This window comes from Ranitomeya variabilis, chromosome 1, assembly GCF_051348905.1.
Source record: "Ranitomeya variabilis isolate aRanVar5 chromosome 1, aRanVar5.hap1, whole genome shotgun sequence".
Lineage (NCBI taxonomy): Eukaryota > Metazoa > Chordata > Amphibia > Anura > Dendrobatidae > Ranitomeya > Ranitomeya variabilis.
The window spans coordinates 705,025,941-705,047,629 of record NC_135232.1 but is presented as its reverse complement, the minus strand read 5'-3'; positions in this window follow the sequence as shown (position 1 = coordinate 705,047,629).

The window sequence follows — 21,689 nt, the reverse complement described above, 5'->3', positions numbered from 1 at the left end:
AAATAACGCCAACATTTTGAGAACAAAGGGAGAGTTCCGCAGAGTAATTTAAATAATGCAAACATTCCGAGAACAAAGGGAGAGGCTCGCAGAGTAATTTAAATAACCCCAACATTCCAAGAACAATGGGAGAGTTCCACAGAGTAATTTAAATAACTGCAACATTCCGAGAACAATGGGAGAGTTCCACAGAGTAATTTAAATAACGCCAACATTCCGAGAACAATGGCAGAGTTCTGCAAAGTGATTTAAATAAGGTCAACATTCCGACAACAATGGGAGAGTTCCACAGAGTAATGTATATAACGCCAACATTCTGAGAACAATTGGAGAGTTCCGCAGAGTAATTTAAAAAATGCCAACATACCGAGAACAAAGGTAGAGTTCCGCAGAGTAATATAAATAATGCAAACATTCCGAGAACAAAGGTAGAGTTCCGCAGAGTAATATAAACAACCCCAACATTCCGAGAACAATAGGAGAGTTCTGCAAACTAATTTAAATAACGCCAACATTCCGAGAACAAAGGGAGAGTTCCGCAGAGTGATTTAAATAACACCAACATTCCGAGAACAATAGGAGAGTTCCGAAAACTAATTTAAATAACCCCAACATTCCGAGAACAATGGGAGAGTTCTGCAGAGTAATTTAAATAATGCAAACATTCCGAGAACAAAGGTAGAGTTCCGCAGAGTAATATAAACAACCCCAACATTCCGAGAACAATAGGAGAGTTCTGCAAACTAATTTAAATAACGCCAACATTCCGAGAACAAAGGGAGAGTTCAGCAGAGTAATTTAAATAACTCCAACATTCCGAGAACAAAGGGAGCGTTCCGCAGAGTAATTTAAATAATCCCAACATTCCGAGAACAATGGGAGAGTTCCGCAAACTAATTTAAATAACCCCAACATTCCGAGAACAATGGGAGAGTTCTGCAAAATAATTTAATTAACCCCAACATTCCGAGAACAATGGGAGAGTTCTGCAAAATAATTTAATTAACGCCAACATTCCGAGAAAAATGGGAGAGTTCTGCAGAGTGATTTAAATAACCCCAACCTTCCTAGAACAAAGGGAGAGTTCTGCAGAGTGATTTAAATAACGCCAACATTTTGAAAACAAAGGGAGAGTTCCGCAGAGTAATTTAAATAACGCAAACATTCCGAGAACAAAGGGAGAGTCCCGCAGAGTAACTTAAATAACCCCAACATTCCGAGAACAAAGGAAGTGTTCCGCAGAGTAATTTAAATAACCCTAACATTCCGAGAACAATGGGAGAGTTCCGCAAACTAATTTAAATAACGCCAACATTCCAAGAACAATGCGAGAGTTCTGCAGAGTGATTTAAATAATGCCAACCTTCCGAGAACAAAGGGAGTGTTCTGCAGAGTGATTTAAATAACGCCAACATTTTGAGAACAAAGGGAGAGTTCCGCAGAGTAATTTAAATAATGCAAACATTCCGAGAACAAAGGGAGAGGCTCGCAGAGTAATTTAAATAACCCCAACATTCCAAGAACAATGGGAGAGTTCCACAGAGTAATTTAAATAACCGCAACATTCCGAGAACAATGGGAGAGTTCCACAGAGTAATTTAAATAACGCCAACATTCCGAGAACAATGGCAGAGTTCTGCAAAGTGATTTAAATAAGGTCAACATTCCGACAACAATGGGAGAGTTCCACCGAGTAATGTATATAACGCCAACATTCTGAGAACAATTGGAGAGTTCCGCAGAGTAATTTAAAAAATGCCAACATACCGAGAACAATGGGAGAGTTCCGGACAGTAGTTTAAATAACGCAAACATTCCGAGAACAAAGGGAGAGGCCCGCATAGTAATTTAAACAACCCCAACATTCTGAGAACAATGGGAGAGTTCCGCAGAGTAATTTAAATAATGCCAACATTCCGAGAACAATGGGAGAGTTCTGCAAAGTGATTTAAATAACCCCAACATTCCGAGAACAATGGGAGAGTTCCGCAGTGTAATTTAAATAACGCAAACATTCCGAGAACAAAGGGAGAGGCCCGCAGAGTAAATTAAAAAACCCCAACATTCCGAGAACAATGGGAGAGTTCCGCAAACTAATTTAAATAACGCCAACATTCCGAGAACAATGCGAGAGTTCTGCAGAGTGATTTAAATAATGCCAACCTTCCGAGAACAATAGGAGAGTTCTACAGAGTTACATAAATAATGCCAACATTTTGAGAACAAAGGGAGAGTTCCGCAGAGTAATTTAAATAACGCAAACATTCCGAGAACAATGGGAAAGTTCTGCAGAGTAATTTAAATAACCCCAACATTCCGAGAACAATGGGAGAGTTCCACAGGGTAATTTAAATAAGGCCAACATTCCGAGAACAATGGCAGAGTTTTGCAAAGTGATTTAAATAAGACCAACATTCCGAGAACAATGGGAGAGTTCCACAGAGTAATGTATATAACGCCAACATTCTAAGAACAATGGCAGAGTTCCGCAGAGTGATTTAAATAATGCCTACATTCCGAAAACAATGGTAGAGTTCAGCAGAGAAATTTAAATAATGACAACATTCTGATAACAATGGCAGAGTTCCGCAGAGTAATTTAAAAAACCCCAACATTCCGAGAACAATGGGAGAGTTCTGCAGAGTGATTTAAATAACACCAACATTCCGAGAACAATGGGAGAGTTCCACAGAGTAATTTAAATAACGCCAACATTCCGATAACAATGGGAGAGTTCCAAAGAGTAATGTATATAACGCCAACATACTGAGAACAATGGGAGAGTTCCGCAGAGTAATTTAAGTAATGTCAACATTCTGAGAACAATGGGAGAGTTCCGCAAAATAATATAAATAACGCCAACATTCCGAGAACAATGGGAGAGTTCAGCAGAGAAATTTAAATAACGGAAACATTCCGAGAACAAAGAAAGAGTTCCGCAGAGTGATTTAAATAACACCAACATTCCAAGAACAATGGTAGAGTTCAGCAGAGTAATTTAAATAACTCCATCATTCCGAGAACAAAGTTAGAGTTACGCAGAGTAATTTAAATAACTTCAACATTCCGAGAACAATGGGAGAGTTCCGCAAACTAATTTAAATAACGCCAACATTCCGAGAAAAATGGGAAATTTCTGAAGAGTAATTTAAATAACTACAACATTCTGAGAACAAAGGGAGAGTTCCGCAGAGTAATTTAAATAACCCCAACATTCCGAGAACAATGGGAAAGTTCCGCAAACTAATTTAAATAAGGCCAACATTCCGAGAACAATGCGAGAGTTCTGCAGAGTGATTTAAATAATGCCAACCTTCCGAGAACAAAGGGAGAGTTCTGCAGAGTGATTTAAATAACGCCAACATTCCGAGAACAATGGGAGAGTTCCACACAGTAATTTAAATAATGCCAACATTACAATGGCAGAGTTCTGCAAAGTGATTTAAATAACGCCAATATTCCGAGAACAATGGTAGAGTTCCTCAGAGTAATTTAAATAATGCTAACATTCCGAGAACAAATGGAGAGTACAGCAGAGTAATTTAAATAACCCCAACCTTCCGAGAACAATGGGAGAGTTCCGCAGAGTGATTTAAATAACACCAACATTCCAAGAACAATGGGAGTGTTAGGCAGAGTAATTTAAATAATGCCAACATTCCGAGAACAATGGGAGAGTAGCACAGAGTAATTTAAATTACGCCAACATTTCGAGAACAATGGGACAGTTCCGCAGAGTAATTTAAATAATGCCAACATTCCGAGAACAATGGGAGAGTTCAGCAGAGTAATTTAAATAACGCAAACATTCTGAGACCAAAGGAAGAGTTCCGCAGAGTGATTTAAATAACACCAACATTCCGAGAACAATGGGAAAGTTCAGCAAACTAATTTAAATAAGGCCAACATTCCGAGAAAAATGCGAGAGTTCTGCAGAGTGATTTAAATAATGCCAACCTTCCGAGAACAAAGGGAGAGTTCCACAGAGTGATTTAAATAACACAAACATTCCGAGAACAAAGGGAGAGTTCTGCAGAGTAATTTAAATAACGCCAACATTCCGAGAACAAAGGGAGAGTTCCGCAGAGTGATTTAAATAACGCCAACATTCCGAGAACAATGGGAGAGTTCCGCAGAGTAATTTAAATAATGGCAACATTCCAAGAACAATGGGAGAGTTCCGCAGAGTAATTTAAATAACGCTAACATTCCGAGAACAATGGGAGAGTTCCACAGAGTAATTTAAATAACGCAAACATTCCGAGAACAAAGGGAGAGTTCCGCAGTTTAATTTAAATAACACAAACATTCCGAGAACAAAGGGAGAGTTCTGCAGAGTAATTTAAATAACGGAAAAATTCCGAGAACAAAGGGAGAGTTCCGCAGAGTAATGTAAATGAAGCAAACATTCCAATAACAATGGGAGAGTTCCACAAATTTAAATAACGCCAACATTTCGAGAACAAAGGGAGAGTTCAGCAGAAAGATTAAAATAACGCCAACTGTTATCAACTGGTGGTTTAGGAGCAACATGGGACGTGCTCTGGAGGAGGTGGTACCTGTACTGACCGCAGTTCCTGAGCTTAACACAACACTAGAAGTAGCTGTGGGATGTTCCTGTCACTCCCTAGACACCTCGTCACAGCCGGAGGACTAACTACCCCTAAAGATAGAAGCAGGAAAGCTATCTTGCCCCAGAGAAAATTCCCAAAGGACAGACAGCCCCCCACAAATATTGACTGTGAGTGGAGAGGGGAATGACATACACAGAATAAAACCAGGATGTAGCAAAGGAGGCCAATCTCGCTAGATAGACAGGACAGGACAGAATACTGTGCGGTCAGTATTAAAAACTAGAAAAATCCACCACAGAGTTTACAAAAATCTCCACACCTGACTAAAGGTGCAGAGGGTAAATCTGCTTTCCAGAGCTTCCAGCTTAACTGAATAAAACCATACTGAAAAGCTGGACTAGAGAAAACATAAAATGTGCTGAACGAGTAAGTCCACAACAAGTGAACTGCAAAAGAACAAAGCAAGGACTTATCTTTACTGAACTGGACAGAATATCAGAGAAATCCAAGAGAGATGTAAATCCAACCAGGAACTATTGACAACTGGCAATGGCTGAAGGACAGAGCCAGGATAAATAGCTGAGCCAGAATAGACGATCAGTGGAAGCAGCTGCTGACTGCTAAATCCATGAAGCAGCAGTTCCACTTAAATCCACCAGAGGGAGCCCAAGAGCAGAACTGACAAAAGTGCCACTTACAACCACCGGAGAGAGCCAAAGAGCGGAATTCACAACAGCCAACATTCCGAAAACAATGGTAGAGTTCAGCAGAGTAATTTAAATAACTTCATCATTCCGAGAACAATGGGAGAGTTCCGCAAACTAATTTACATAACGCCAACATTCCGAGAACAATGCAAGAGTTCTGCAGAGTGATTTCAATATCTCCAACCTTCCGAGAACAAAGGGAGAGTTCTGCATAGTGATTTCAATAACGCCAACATTCCGAGAACAATGGGAGAGTTCTGCAGAGTAATTTAAATAACGCCAACATTCCGAAAACAATGAGAGAGTTCTGCAAAGTGATTTAAATAAGGCCAACATTCCGAAAACAATGGGAGAGTTCCACAGAGTAATTTAAATAAAGCAAACATTCCGAAAACAATGGGAGAGTTCCACAGAGTAATGAATATAACGCCAACTTTCTGAGAACAATGGGAGAGTTCCTCAGAGTAATTTAAATAACGCCAACATTCCGAGAACAATGGGAGAGTTCCGCAGAGTAATTTAAATAATGCAAACATTCCGAGAACAAAGGGAGAGATCCGCAGAGTAATTTAAACAACCCCAACATTCCGAGAACAATGGGAAAGTTCAGCAAACTAATTTAAATAAGGCCAACATTCCGAGAAAAATGCGAGAGTTCTGCAGAGTGATTTAAATAATGCCAACCTTCCGAGAACAAAGGGAGAGTTCCACAGAGTGATTTAAATAACACAAACATTCCGAGAACAAAGGGAGAGTTCTGCAGAATAATTTAAATAACGCCAACATTCCGAGAACAAAGGGAGAGTTCCGCAGAGTGATTTAAATAACGCCAACATTCCGAGAACAATGGGAGAGTTCCGCAGAGTAATTTAAATAATGGCAACATTCCAAGAACAATGGGAGAGTTCCGCAGAGTAATTTAAATAACGCTAACATTCCGAGAACAATGGGAGAGTTCCACAGAGTAATTTAAATAACGCAAACATTCCGGGAACAAAGGGAGAGTTCCGCAGTTTAATTTAAATAACACAAACATTCCGAGAACAAAGGGAGAGTTCTGCAGAGTAATTTAAATAACGGAAAAATTCTGAGAACAAAGGGAGAGTTCCGCAGAGTAATGTAAATGAAGCAAACATTCCAATAACAATGGGAGAGTTCCACAGAGTAATTTAAATAACGCCAACATTTCGAGAACAAAGGGAGAGTTCCGCAGAAAGATTAAAATAACGCCAACTGTTATCAACTGGTGGTTTAGGAGCAACATGGGACGTGCTCTGGAGGAGGTGGTACCTGTACTGACCGCAGTTCCTGAGCTTAACACAACACTAGAAGTAGCTGTGGGATATTCCTGTCACTCCCTAGACACCTCGTCACAGCCGGAGGACTAACTACCCCTAAAGATAGAAACAGGAAAGCTATCTTGCCTCAGAGAGAATTCCCAAAGGACAGACAGCCCCCCACAAATATTGACTGTGAGTGGAGAGGGGAATGACATACACAGAATAAAACCGGGATGTAGCAAAGGAGGCCAATCTCGCTAGATAGACAGGACAGGACAGAATACTGTGCGGTCAGTATTAAAAACTAAATTAAAACTCCGCAGAGTAATTTAAATAATCCCAACATTCCGAGAACAATGGGAGAGTTCCGCAAACTAATTTAAATAACGCCAACATTCCAAGAACAATGGGAGAGTTCTGAAGAGTAATTTAAACATCTCCAACATTCCGAGAACAAAGGAAGTGTTCCGCAGAGTAATTTAAATAACGCCAACATTCTGAGAACAATGGGAGAGTTCCAGAGTAAATTAAATAACGCAAACATTCCGAGAAAAAAGGGAGAGGCCCGCAGAGTAATTTAAATAACCCCAACATTCCAAGAACAAAGGAAGTGTTCCGCAGAGTAATATAAATAACCCCAACATTTCGAGAACAATGGGAGAGTTCCGCAAACTAATTTAAATAACGCCAACATTCCGAGAACAATGCGAGAGTTCTGCAGAGTGATTTAAATAACGACAACCTTCCGAGAACAAAGGGAGAGTTCCGCAGAGTAATTTAAATAATGCAAACATTCCGAAAACAAAGGGAGAGGCCCGCAGAGTAATTTAAATAACCCCAACATTCCGAGAACAATGGGAGAGTTCTGCAGAGTAATTTAAATAACCCCAACATTCCGAGAACAATGGGAGAGTTCCACAGAGTAATTTAAATAACGCCAACATTCCGAGAACAATGGCAGAGTTCCACAGAGTAATGTATATAACGCAAACATTCTGAGAACAATGGGAGAGTTCCGCAGAATAATTTAAAAAATGCCAACATACCGAGAACAATGGGATAGTTCCGCACAGTAATTTAAATAACCCCAACATTCTGAGAACAATGGGAGAGTTTCGCAGAGTAATTTGAATAACCCCAACATTCCAAGAACAATGGGAGAGTTCCACAGAGTAATTTAAATAACGCCAACATTACAATGGTAGAGTTCTGCAAAGTGATTTAAATAACGCAAACATTCCGAGAACAAAGGGAGAATTCCGCAGAGTGATTTAAATAACACCCACATTCCGAGAACAATGGTAGAATTAAGCAGAGTAATTTAAATGACTCCAACATTCTGAGAACAAAGGGAGCGTTCCGCAGAGTAATTTAAATAACCCCAACATTCCGAGAACAATGGGAGAGTTCCGCAAACTAATTTAAATAACGACAACATTCCAAGAACAATGGGAGATTTCTGAAGAGTATTTTAAACATCTCCAACATTCTGAGAACAAAGGAAGTGTTCCGCAGAGTAATTTAAGTAAGTCCAACATTCCGAGAACAATGGGAGAATTCCACAGAGTATTGTATATAACGCAAACATTCTGAGAACAATGGGAGAGTTCCGCAGAATAATTTAAAAAATGCCAACATACTGAGAACAATGGGAGAGTTCCGCACAGTAATTTAAATAACGCCAACATTCCGAGAACAATGGGAGAGTTCCACAGAGTAATTTAAATAACGCAAACATTCCGAGAACAAAGGGAGAGGCCCGCAGAGTAATTTAAATAACCCCAACATTCTGAGAACAATGGGAGAGTTCCGCAGAGTAATTTAAATAATGCCAACATTCCGAGAACAATGGGAGAGTTCTGCAAAGTGATTTAAATAACCCCAAAATTCCGAGAACAATGGGAGAGTTCCGCAGAGTAATTTAAAAAATGCCAACATACCGAGAACAATGGGAGAGTTCCGCACAATAATTTAAATAATGCCAACATTCCGAGAACAATGGGTGAGTTCAAGAGTAATTTAAATAACGCAAACATTTCGAGAACAAAGGGAGAGGCCCGCAGAGTAATTTAAATAACCCCAACATTCCGAGAACAATGGGAGAGTTCCACAGAGTAATTTAAATAACACCAACATTCCGAGAACAATGGGAGAGTTCTGCAAAGTGATTTAAATAACCCCAACATTCCAAGAACAATGGGAGAGTTTCGCAGAGTAATTTGAATAACCCCAACATTCCAAGAAGAATGGGAGAGTTCCACAGAGTAATTTAAATAATGCCAACATTACAATGGTAGAGTTCTGCAAAGTGATTTAAATAACGCAAACATTCCGAGAACAAAGGGAGAATTCCGCAGAGTGATTTAAATAACACCAACATTCCGAGAACAATGGTAGAATTAAGCAGAGTAATTTAAATGACTCCAACATTCTGAGAACAAAGGGAGCGTTCCGCAGAGTAATTTAAATAACCCCAACATTCCGAGAACAATGGGAGAGTTCCGCAAACTAATTTAAATAACGCCAACATTCCAAGAACAATGGGAGATTTCTGAACAGTATTTTAAACATCTCCAACATTCTGAGAACAAAGGAAGTGTTCCGCAGAGTAATTTAAGTAACCCCAACATTCCGAGAACAATGGGAGAGTTCCGCAAACTAATTTAAATAACGCCAACATTCCGAGAACAATGGGAGAGTTCTACAGAGTGATTGAAATAATGCCAACATTTTGAGAACAAAGGGAGAGTTCTGCAGAGTAATTTAAATAACGCAAACATTCCAAGAACAAAGGGAGAGGCCCGCAGAGTAATTTAAATAACCCCAACATTCCGAGAACAATGGGAGAGTTCTGCAGAATAATTTAAATAACCCCAACATTCCGAGAACAATGGGAGAGTTCCACAGAGTAATTTAAATAACGCCAACATTCCGAGAACAATGGCAGAGTTCTGCAAAGTGATTTAAATGAGGCCAACATTCCGAGAACAATAAGAGTTCCACAGAGTAATGTATATAACGCCAACATTCTGAGAACAATGGCAGAGTTCCACAGAGTGATTTAAATCATGCCTACATTCCGAGAACAATGGTAGAGTTCAGCAGAGAAATTTAAAAATCCCCAACATTCCGAGAACAATGGGAGAGTTTTGCAGAGTTATTTAAATAACACCAACCTTCCGAGAACAATGGGAGAGTTCCACAGAGTAATTTGAATAACGCCAACATTCCAACAACAATGGGAGAGTTCCAAAGAGTAATGTATATAACGCCAACATTCTGAGAACAATGGGAGAGTTCCGCAGAGTAATTTAAGTAATGTCAACATTCCGAGAACAATGGGAGAGTTCCGCAGAATAATTTAAATAACGCCAACATTCCGAGAACTTTGGGAGAGTTCAGCAGAGTAATTTAAATAACGCCAACATTCCGAGAACAAAGAAAGAGTTCCGCAGAGTGATTTAAATAACACCAACATTCCGAGAACAATGGTAGAGTTCAGCAGAGTAATTTAAATAACTCCAACATTCCGAGAACAATGGGAAAGTTCCGCAAACTAATTTAAATAAGGCCAACATTCCGAGAACAATGCGAGAGTTCTGCAGAGTGATTTAAATAATGCCAACCTTCCGAGAACAAAGGACAGTTTCGCAGAGTGATTTAAATAACGGCAACATTCCGAGAACAATAGGAGAGATCCGCAGAGTAATTTAAATAACGCAAACATTCCGAGAACAAAGGGAGAGGCCCGCAGAGTAATTTAAATAACCCCAACATTCTGAGAACAATGGGAGAGTTCCGCAGAGTAATTTAAATAATGCCAACATTCCGAGAACAATGGGAGAGTTCTGCAAAGTGATTTAAATAACCCCAACATTCCAAGAACAATGGGAGAGTTTCGCAGAGTAATTTGAATAACCCCAACATTCCAAGAACAATGGGAGAGTTCCACAGAGTAATTTAAATAACGCCAACATTACAATGGTAGAGTTCTGCAAAGTGATTTAAATAACGCAAACATTCCGAGAACAAAGGGAGAATTCCGCAGAGTGATTTAAATAACACCAACATTCCGAGAACAATGGTAGAATTAAGCAGAGTAATTTAAATGACTCCAACATTCTGAGAACAAAGGGAGCGTTCCACAGAGTAATTTAAATAACCCCAACATTCCGAGAACAATGGGAGAGTTCCGCAAACCAATTTAAATAACGCCAACATTCCAAGAACAATGGGAGATTTCTGAAGAGTATTTTAAACATCTCCAACATTCTGAGAACAAAGGAAGTGTTCCGCAGAGTAATTTAAGTAACCCCAACATTCCGAGAACAATGGGAGAGTTCCACAGAGTAATGTATATAATGCAAACATTCGGAGAACAATGGGAGAGTTCCGCAGAATAATTTAAAAAATGCCAACATACCGAGAACAATGGGAGAGTTCCGCACAGTAATTTAAATAACGCCAACATTCCGAGAACAATGGGAGAGTTCCACAGAGTAATTTAAATAACGCAAACATTCCGAGAACAAAGGGAGAGGCCCACAGAGTAACTTAAATAACCCCAACATTCTGAGAACAATGGGAGAGTTCCGCAGAGTAATTTAAATAATGCCAACATTCCGAGAACAATGGGAGAGTTCTGCAAAGTGATTTAAATAACCCCAACATTCCGAGAACAATGGGAGAGTTCTGCAGAGTAATTTAAAAAATGCCAACATACCGAGAACAATGGGAGAGTTCCGCACAATAATTTAAATAACGCCAACATTCCGAGAACAATGGGTGAGTTCCAGAGTAATTTAAATAACGCAAACATTTCAAGAACAAAGGGAGAGGCCCGCAGAGTAATTTAAATAACCCCAACATTCTGAGAACAATGGGAGAGTTCCACAGAGTAATTTAAATAATGCCAACATTCCGAGAACAATGGGAGAGTTCTGCAAAGTGATTTAAATAACCCCTACATTCCAAGAACAATGGGAGAGTTTCGCAGAGTAATTTGAATAACCCCAACATTCCAAGAACAATGGGAGAGTTCCACAGAGTAATTTAAATAATGCCAACATTACAATGGTAGAGTTCTACAAAGTGATTTAAATAACGCAAACATTCCGAGAACAAAGGGAGAATTCCGCAGAGTGATTTAAATAACACCAACATTCCGAGAACAATGGTAGAATTAAGCAGAGTAATTTAAATGACTCCAACATTCTGAGAACAAAGGGAGCGTTCCGCAGAGTAATTTAAATAACCCCAACATTCCGAGAACAATGGGAGAGTTTCGCAAACTAATTTAAATAACGCCAACATTCCAAGAACAATGGGAGATTTCTGAAGAGTATTTTAAACATCTCCAACATTCTGAGAACAAAGGAAGTGTTCCGCAGAGTAATTTAAGTAACCCCAACATTCCGAGAACAATGGGAGAGTTCCGCAAACTAATTTAAATAACGCCAACATTCTGAGAACAATGCGAGAGTTCTGCAGAGTGATTTATTAATGGCAACCTTCCGAGAACAATGGGAGAGTTCTACAGAGTGATTGAAATAATGCCAACATTTTGAGAACAAAGGGGGAGTTCCGCAGAGTAATTTAAATAACCCCAACATTCCGAGAACAATGGGAGAGTTCTGCAGAATAATTTAAATAACCCCAACATTCCGAGAAGAATGGGAGAGTTCCACAGAGTAATTTAAATAATGCCAACATTCCGAGAACAATGGCAGAGTTCTGCAAAGTGATTTAAATAAGGCCAACATTCCGAGAACAATAAGAGAGTTCCACAGAGTAATGTGTATAACGCCAACATTCTGAGAACAATGGCAGAGTTCCACAGAGTGATTTAAATAATGCCTACATTCCGAGAACAATGGTAGAGTTCAGCAGAGAAATTTAAAAATCCCCAACATTCCGAGAACAATGGGAGAGTTTTGCAGAGTTATTTAAATAACACCAACATTCCGAGAACAATGGGAGAGTTCCACAGAGTAATTTAAATAACGCCAACATTCCAACAACAATGGGAGAGTTCCAAAGAGTAATGTATATAACGCCAACATTCTGAGAACAATGGGAGATTTCCGCAGAGTAATTTAAGTAATGTCAACATTCCGAGAACAATGGGAGAGTTCCGCAGAATAATTTAAATAACGCCAACATTCCGACAACATTGGGAGAGTTCAGCAGAGTAATTTAAATAGCGCCAACATTCCGAGAACAAAGAAAGAGTTCTGCAGAGTGATTTAAATAACACCAACATTCCGAGAACAAAGTTAGAGTTACGCACAGAAATTTAAATAACCTCAACATTCCGAGAACAATGGGAGAGTTCCGCAAACTAATTTAAATAATGCCAACATTCCGAGAACAATGGGAAATTTTGGAAGAGTAATTTAAATAACTACAACATTATGAGAACAAAGGGAGAGTTCCGCAGAGTAATTTAAATAACCCCAACATTCCGAGAACAATGGGAAAGTTCCGCAAACTAATTTAAATAAGGCCAACATTCCGAGAACAATGCGAGAGTTCTGCAGAGTGATTTAAATAATGCCAACCTTCCGAGAACAAAGGAGAGTTTCACAGAGTGATTTAAATAACAGCAACATTCCGAGAACAATGGGAGAGTTCCGCAGAGTAATTTAAATAACGCAAACCTTCCGAGAACAAAGGGAGAGGCCCGCAGAGTAATTAAAATAACCCCAACATCCTGAGAACAATGGGAGAGTTCTGCAGAGTAATTTAAATAATGCCAACATTTCGAGAACAATGGGAGAGTTCTGCAAAGTGATTTAAATAACCCCAACATTCCGAGAACAATGGTAGAGTTCCGCAGAGTAATTTTAAAAATGCCAACATACTGAGAACAATGGGAGAGTTCCGCACAGTAATTTAAATAACGCCAACATTCCGAGAACAATAATAATAATAATAATAATAATAATAATTTTATTTATATAGCGCCAACATATTCCGCAGCGCTTTACAACTTATAGAGGGGACTTATACAGACAATAGACATTACAGCATAACAGAAATCACAGTTCAAAACAGATACCAGTAGGAATGAGGGCCCTGCTCGCAAGCTTACAATCTATGAGGAAAAGGGGAGACACGAGAGGTGGATGGTAACAATTGCTTTAGTTATTTGGACCAGCCATAGTGTAAGGCTCGGGTGTTCATGTAAAGCTGCATGAACCAGTTAACTACCTAAGTATGTAACAGTACAGACACAGAGGCTATTAACTGCATAAAGTGTATGAGAACATGATGGAGGAACGTGATTATGTTGTTGTTTTTTTATTAATAGGCCACACAGGGATAATTAGGTTAATGCGTTGAGGCGGTAGGCCAATCTGAACAAATGAGTTTTTAGGGCACGCTTAAAACTGTGGGGATTGGGGATTAATTGTATTAACCTAGGTAGTGCATTCCAAAGAATCGGCGCCGCACGTGTAAAGTCTTGGAGACGGGAGTGGGAGGTTCTGATTATTGAGGATGCTAACCTGAGGTCATTAGCAGAGCGGAGGGCACGGGTAGGTTGGTAGACTGAGACCAGAGAGGAGATGTAGGGTGGTGCTGAGCCATGGAGTGCTTTGTGGATGAGGGTAGTAGTTTTGTACTGGATTCTGGATTGGATGGGTAGCCAGTGTAATGACTGGCACAAGGTAGAGGCATCGGTGTAACGGTTGGCGAGGAATATGATCCTGGCAGCAGCATTCAGGACAGATTGGAGCGGGGAGAGTCTGGTAAAAGGTAGGCCAATTAGTAGAGAGTTACAATAGTCCAGACGAGAATGAATAAGTGAGACAGTAAGAGTTTTTGCAGAGTCGAAAGTAAGAAAAGGGCGAATTCTGGAAATGTTTTTGAGATGCAGATAAGAAGAGCGAGCCAGTGATCGGATGTGGGGGGTGAATGAAAGCTCGGAATCAAGGATGACTCCAAGGCAGCGGGCATGTTGCTTTGGAGTAATGGTGGAACCGCACACAGAGATGGCAATGTCGGGCAAAGGTAGGTTTGTAGAGGGAGAGAACACGAGGAGTTCAGTTTTTGACAGGTTCAGTTTCAGATAGAGGGAGGACATGATGTTAGAGACAGCGGTAAGACAATCACTGGTGTTTTCTAAAAAGGTCGGCGTGATAACAGGAGAAGAGGTATATAATTGGGTGTCGTCAGCATAGAGATGGTACTGGAAACCAAATCTACTGATTGTTTGTCCAATAGGGGCAGTATACAAAGAGAAGAGGAGGGGGCCTAGGACTGATCCTTGAGGAACCCCAACAGTAAGGGGAAGGTGAGAGGAGGAGGAACCAGCAAAACAAACAGTGAAGGATCGGCCAGAGAGATAGGAGGAGAACCAAGAGAGAACGGTGTCCTTGAGGCCGATGGAGCGGAGCATAGTGAGAAGGAGCTGATGGGAGAGATCCAGAGTAATTTAAATAACGCAAACATTCTGAGAACAAAGGGAGAGGCCCGCAGAGTAATTTAAATAACCCCAACATTCAGAGAACAATGGGAGAGTTCCACAGAGTAATTTAAATAACGCCAACATTTCGAGAACAATGGGAGAGTTCTGCAAAGTGATTTAAATAACCCCAACATTCCAAGAACAATGGGAGAGTTTTGCAGAGTAATTTGAATAACTCCAACATTCCAAGAAGAATGGGAGAGTTCCACAGAGTAATTTAAATAATGCCAAAATTACAATGGTAGAGTTCTGCAAAGTGATTTAAATAACGCAAACATTCCGAGAACAAAGGGAGAATTCCGCAGAGTGATTTAAATAACACCAACTTTCCAAGAACAATGCTAGAGTTAAGCAGAGTAATTTAAATGACTCCAACATTCCGAGAACAAAGGGAGCGTTCCGCAGAGTTATTTAAATAACCCCAACATTCCGAGAACAATGGGAGAGTTCCGCAAACTAATTTAAATAACGCCAACATTCCAAGAACAATGGGAGAGTTCTGAAGAGTATTTTAAACATCTCCAACATTCTGAGAACAAAGGAAGTGTTCCGCAGAGTAATTTAAGTAACCCCAACATTCCGAGAACAATGGGAGAGTTCCGCAAACTAATTTAAATAACGCCAACATTCCGAGAACAATGCGAGAGTTCTGCAGAGTGATTTATTAATGGCAACCTTCCGAGAACAATGGGAGAGTTCTACAGAGTGATTGAAATAATGCCAACATTTTGAGAACAAAGGGGGAGTTCCGCAGAGTAATTTAAATAACCCCAACATTCCGAGAACAATGGGAGAGTTCTGCAGAATAATTTAAATAACCCCAACATTCCGAGAAGAATGGGAGAGTTCCACAGAGTAATTTAAATAATGCCAACATTCCGAGAACAATGGCAGAGTTCTGCAAAGTGATTTAAATAAGGCCAACATTCCGAGAACAATAAGAGAGTTCCACAGAGTAATGTGTATAACGCCAACATTCTGAGAACAATGGCAGAGTTCCACAGAGTGATTTAAATAATGCCTACATTCCGAGAACAATGGTAGAGTTCAGCAGAGAAATTTAAAAATCCCCAACATTCCGAGAACAATGGGAGAGTTTTGCAGAGTTATTTAAATAACACCAACATTCCGAGAACAATGGGAGAGTTCCACAGAGTAATTTAAATAACGCCAACATTCCAACAACAATGGGAGAGTTCCAAAGAGTAATGTATATAACGCCAACATTCTGAGAACAATGGGAGATTTCCGCAGAGTAATTTAAGTAATGTCAACATTCCGAGAACAATGGGAGAGTTCCGCAGAATAATTTAAATAACGCCAACATTCCGACAACATTGGGAGAGTTCAGCAGAGTAATTTAAATAGCGCCAACATTCCGAGAACAAAGAAAGAGTTCTGCAGAGTGATTTAAATAACACCAACATTCCGAGAACAAAGTTAGAGTTACGCACAGAAATTTAAATAACCTCAACATTCCGAGAACAATGGGAGAGTTCCGCAAACTAATTTAAATAACGCCAACATTCCGAGAACAATGGGAAATTTTGGAAGAGTAATTTAAATAACTACAACATTATGAGAACAAAGGGAGAGTTCCGCAGAGTAATTTAAATAACCCCAACATTCCGAGAACAATGGGAAAGTTCCGCAAACTAATTTAAATAAGGCCAACATTCCGAGAACAATGCGAGAGTTCTGCAGAGTGATTTAAATAATGCCAACCTTCCGAGAACAAAGGAGAGTTTCACAGAGTGATTTAAATAACAGCAACATTCCGAGAACAATGGGAGAGTTCCGCAGAGTAATTTAAATAACGCAAACCTTCCGAGAACAAAGGGAGAGGCCCGCAGAGTAATTAAAATAACCCCAACATCCTGAGAACAATGGGAGAGTTCCGCAGAGTAATTTAAATAATGCCAACATTTCGAGAACAATGGGAGAGTTCTGCAAAGTGATTTAAATAACCCCAACATTCCGAGAACAATGGTAGAGTTCCGCAGAGTAATTTAAAAAATGCCAACATACTGAGAACAATGGGAGAGTTCCGCACAGTAATTTAAATAACGCCAACATTCCGAGAACAATGGGAGAGTTCCAGAGTAATTTAAATAACGCAAACATTCTGAGAACAAAGGGAGAGGCCCGCAGAGTAATTTAAATAACCCCAACATTCAGAGAACAATGGGAGAGTTCCACAGAGTAATTTAAATAACGCCAACATTTCGAGAACAATGGGAGAGTTCTGCAAAGTGATTTAAATAACCCCAACATTCCAAGAACAATGGGAGAGTTTTGCAGAGTAATTTGAATAACTCCAACATTCCAAGAAGAATGGGAGAGTTCCACAGAGTAATTTAAATAATGCCAACATTACAATGGTAGAGTTCTGCAAAGTGATTTAAATAACGCAAACATTCCGAGAACAAAGGGAGAATTCCGCAGAGTGATTTAAATAACACCAACTTTCCAAGAACAATGCTAGAGTTAAGCAGAGTAATTTAAATGACTCCAACATTCCGAGAACAAAGGGAGCGTTCCGCAGAGTTATTTAAATAACCCCAACATTCCGAGAACAATGGGAGAGTTCCGCAAACTAATTTAAATAACGCCAACATTCCAAGAACAATGGGAGAGTTCTGAAGAGTATTTTAAACATCTCCAACATTCTGAGAACAAAGGAAGTGTTCCGCAGAGTAATTTAAGTAACCCCAACATTCCGAGAACAATGGGAGAGTTCCGCAAACTAATTTAAATAACGCCAACATTCCGAGAACAATGCGAGAGTTCTGCAGAGTGATTTAAATGACATAAACCTTCCGAGAACAATGGGAGAGTTCTACAGAGTGATTTAAATAATGCCAACATTTTGAGAACAATGCGAGAGTTCTGCAGAGTGATTTAAATAACGCCAACCTTCCGAGAACAATGGGAGAGTTCTGCAGAGTGATTTAAATAATGCCAACATTTTGAGAACAAAGGGAGAGTTCCGCAGAGTAATTTAAATAACGCAAACATTCCGAGAACAAAGGGAGAGGCCCGCAGAGTAAATTAAATAACCCCAACCTTCCGAGAACAATAGGAGAGTTCCGCAGAGTAATTTAAATAATGCCAACATTCCGAGAACAATGGGAGAGTTCCGCAGAGTGATTTAAATAACACCAACATTCCGTGAAGAATGGGAGTGTTAGGCAGAGTAATTTAAATAACCCCAACATTCCGAGAACAATGGGAGAGTTCAGCAGAGTAATTTAAATAATGCCAACATTCCGAGAACAATGGGAGAGTTCCGCAGAGTGATTTAAATAACACCAACATTCCGTGAAGAATGGGAGTGTTAGGCAGAGTAATTTAAATAATGCCAACATTCCGAGAACAATGGGAGAGTTCCACAGAGTAAATTCAATTACACCAACATTCCGAGAACAATGGGAGAGTTCCGCAGAGTAATTAAAATAATGCAAACATTCCGAGAACAAAGGGAGAGTTCCGCAGAGTAATTTAAATAACCGCAACATTCCAAGAACAATGGGAAAGTTCTGCAAACTAATTTAAATAACGCCAACATTCAGAGAACAATGGGAGAGTTCCTGAAAGTAATTTAAATAATGCCAACATTCCAAGAACAAAGGGAGAGTTCCGCAGAGTGATTTAAATAATGCCTACATTCCGAGAACAATGATAGAGTTCAGCAGAGAAATTTAAATAATGCCAACATTCTGAGAACAAAGGCTGAGTTCCGCAGAGTAATTTAAATGACCCCAACATTCCGAGAACAATGGGAGAGTTCCGCAGAGTGATTTAAATAACACCAACATTCCGAGAACAATGGGAGAGTTCCACAGAGTAATTTAAATAACGCCAACATTCCGATAATGGGAGAGTTCCAAAGAGTAATGAATATAACGCCAACATTCTGAGAACAATGGGAGAGTTCCGCAGAGTAATTTAAATAATGTCTACATTCCGAGAACAATGGGAGAGTTCCGCAGAATAATTTAAATAACGCCAACATTCCGAGAACAATGGGAGAGTTTAGCAGAGTAATTTAAATAACGCAAACATTCCGAGAAGAAAGGGAGAGTACCGCAGAGTGATTTAAATAACCTCAACATTCCGAGAACAATGGGAGAGTTCCGCAAACTAATATAAATAACGCCAACATTCCGAGAACAATGGGAGATTTCTGAAGAGTAATTTAAATAACTCCAACATTCTGAGAACAAAGGGAGAGTTCCGCAGAGTAATTTAAACAACCCCAACATTCCGAGAACAATAGGAGAGTTCTGCAATTTAATTTAAATAACGCCAACATTCCGGGAACAAAGGGAGAATTCCGCAGAGTGATTTAAATAACACCAACATTCCGAGAACAATGGTAGAGTTCAGCAGAGTAATTTAAATAACTCCAACATTCCGAGAACAAAGGGAGTGCTCTGCAGAGTAATTTAAATAACCCCAACATTCCGAGAACAATGGGAGAGTTCCGCAAACTAATTTAAATAACGCCAACATTCCAAGAACAATGGGAGAGTTCTGAAAAGTATTTTAAACATCTCCAACATGCCGAGAACAAAGGAAGTGTTCCGCAGAGTAATTTAAGTAACCCCAACATTCCGAGAACAATGGGAGAGTTCTGCAAACTAATTTAAATAATGCCAACATTCCGAGAACAATGCGAGAGTTCTGCAGAGTGATTTAAATAATGCCAACCTTCCGAGAACAAAGGGAGAGTTCTGCAGAGTGATTTAAATAACGCCAACATTTTGAGAACAAAGGGAGTGTTCCGCAGAGTAATTTAAATAACCCCAACATTCCAAGAACAATGGGAGAGTTCCGCAGAGTAATTTAAATAACCCCAACATTCCGAGAACAATGGGAGAGTTCCACAGAGTAACATAAATAACGCCAACATTCCGAGAACAATGGCAGAGTCCTGCAAAGTGATTTAAATAAGGCCAACATTCCGAGAACAATGGGAGAGTTCCAAAGAGTAATGTATATAATGCCAACATTCTGAGAACAATGGGAGAGTTCCGCAGAGTAATTAAAAAAATGCCAACATACCGAGAACAATGCGAGAGTTCCGCACAGTAATTTAAATAACGCCAACATTCCGAGAACAATGGGAGAATTCCAGAGTAATTTAAATAACGCAAACATTCCGAGAACAAAGGGAGAGGCCCACAGAGTAATTTAAATAACCCCAACATTCCGAGAACAATGGGAGAGTTCCGCAGAGTAATTTAAATAACGCCAACATTCTGAGAACAATGGGAGAGTTCTGCAAAGTGATTTAAATAACCCAAACATTCCGAGAACAATGGAAGAGATCCTCAGAATAATTTAAATAACCCCAACATTCCAAGAACAATGGGAGAGTTCCACAGAGTAATTTAAATAACGCCAACATTACAATGGCAGAGTTCTGCAAAGTGATTTAAATAACGCCAACATTCCGAGAACAATGGTAGCATTCCTCAGAGTAATTTAAATAATGCCAACATTCCGAAAACAAATGGAGAATTCAGCAGAGTAATTTAAATAACCCCAACCTTCTGAGAACAATGGGAGAGTTCTGCAGAGTGATTTAAATAACACCAACATTCCGTGAACAATGGGAGTGTTAGGCAGAGTAATTTAAATAATGCCAACTGTTGTAAACACTGTGTGAGTTCTCCGTTTACTGTTGTGAACACTGTGTGAGTTCTCCGTTTTTTGTCTCCCTCTAGTGGCCTTTTTGTTATACCGCAGCTTGTGGCTGGAATCAGCTGTCTCGTCACTTGTTTGTCAGGTTTGCTATTTAAGCTCACCTGAACCATTATTCCTTGCCTGCTGTCGGTGTATTCAGTGCTTTTCTGAACTCTCCTGGCTTCACTGGTTCCTGCCTCGTCTAGAGAAGCTAAGTTTTCCTGCTAGTTTTTTGCTCATCTTAGATTGAAAATGTTCCTTTGTATATTATGAGTTTTTGTCCAGCTTGCAATATGTGATTCTCTGTTTGCTGGTAGCTCTGGGATTGCAGTGTTGCTCCCCCCGCATCGTTAGTTGGTGCGGGGGTTCTTGCAATCTCTGCGTGGATATTTTTAGGGTTTTCTACTGACTGCACAGACTCTTGCTATCCTCTGTGTATCTAGTGATTAGCGGGCCTCCTTTGCTGAATCTAATTTCATCTCTGTGTTTTGTATTTTCTCCTGAACTCACCGTTATTATTTGTGGGGGGCTTCTATATCTTTGGGGGTTACTTCTCTGAGGCAAGTGAGGCTTTTGCTCTCTCTTTAGGGGTAGTCAGTTTCTCAGGCCGTGAAGAGACGTCTAGGAATTTAGGGAACGTTCCACGGCTACTTATAGTGTGTGCGGTTAGGATCAGGTTTGCGGTCAGTCCAGTTCCCACATCCCAGAGCTGGTCCTGTATTTTACTTAGCTGGTCAGTTCAGCGATCCTATGCCACTAAGGATCATAACAGTACAGCAAGCCACAAAAGTGTTAATGCATCGCCGAAGCGGGATAAGAGAAGCCTTGTGTGTTTTTTTTTTCTTCTCTGTAGTTTGTCCAGCTTCTCTCCTCCCCTTAAAATCTGGGTGGCTCTGAACTCAGCTTTTGACATGGATATTCAGAATTTGGCTACTAGTGTGGAGCATCTTACTGCAAGGGTACAAAG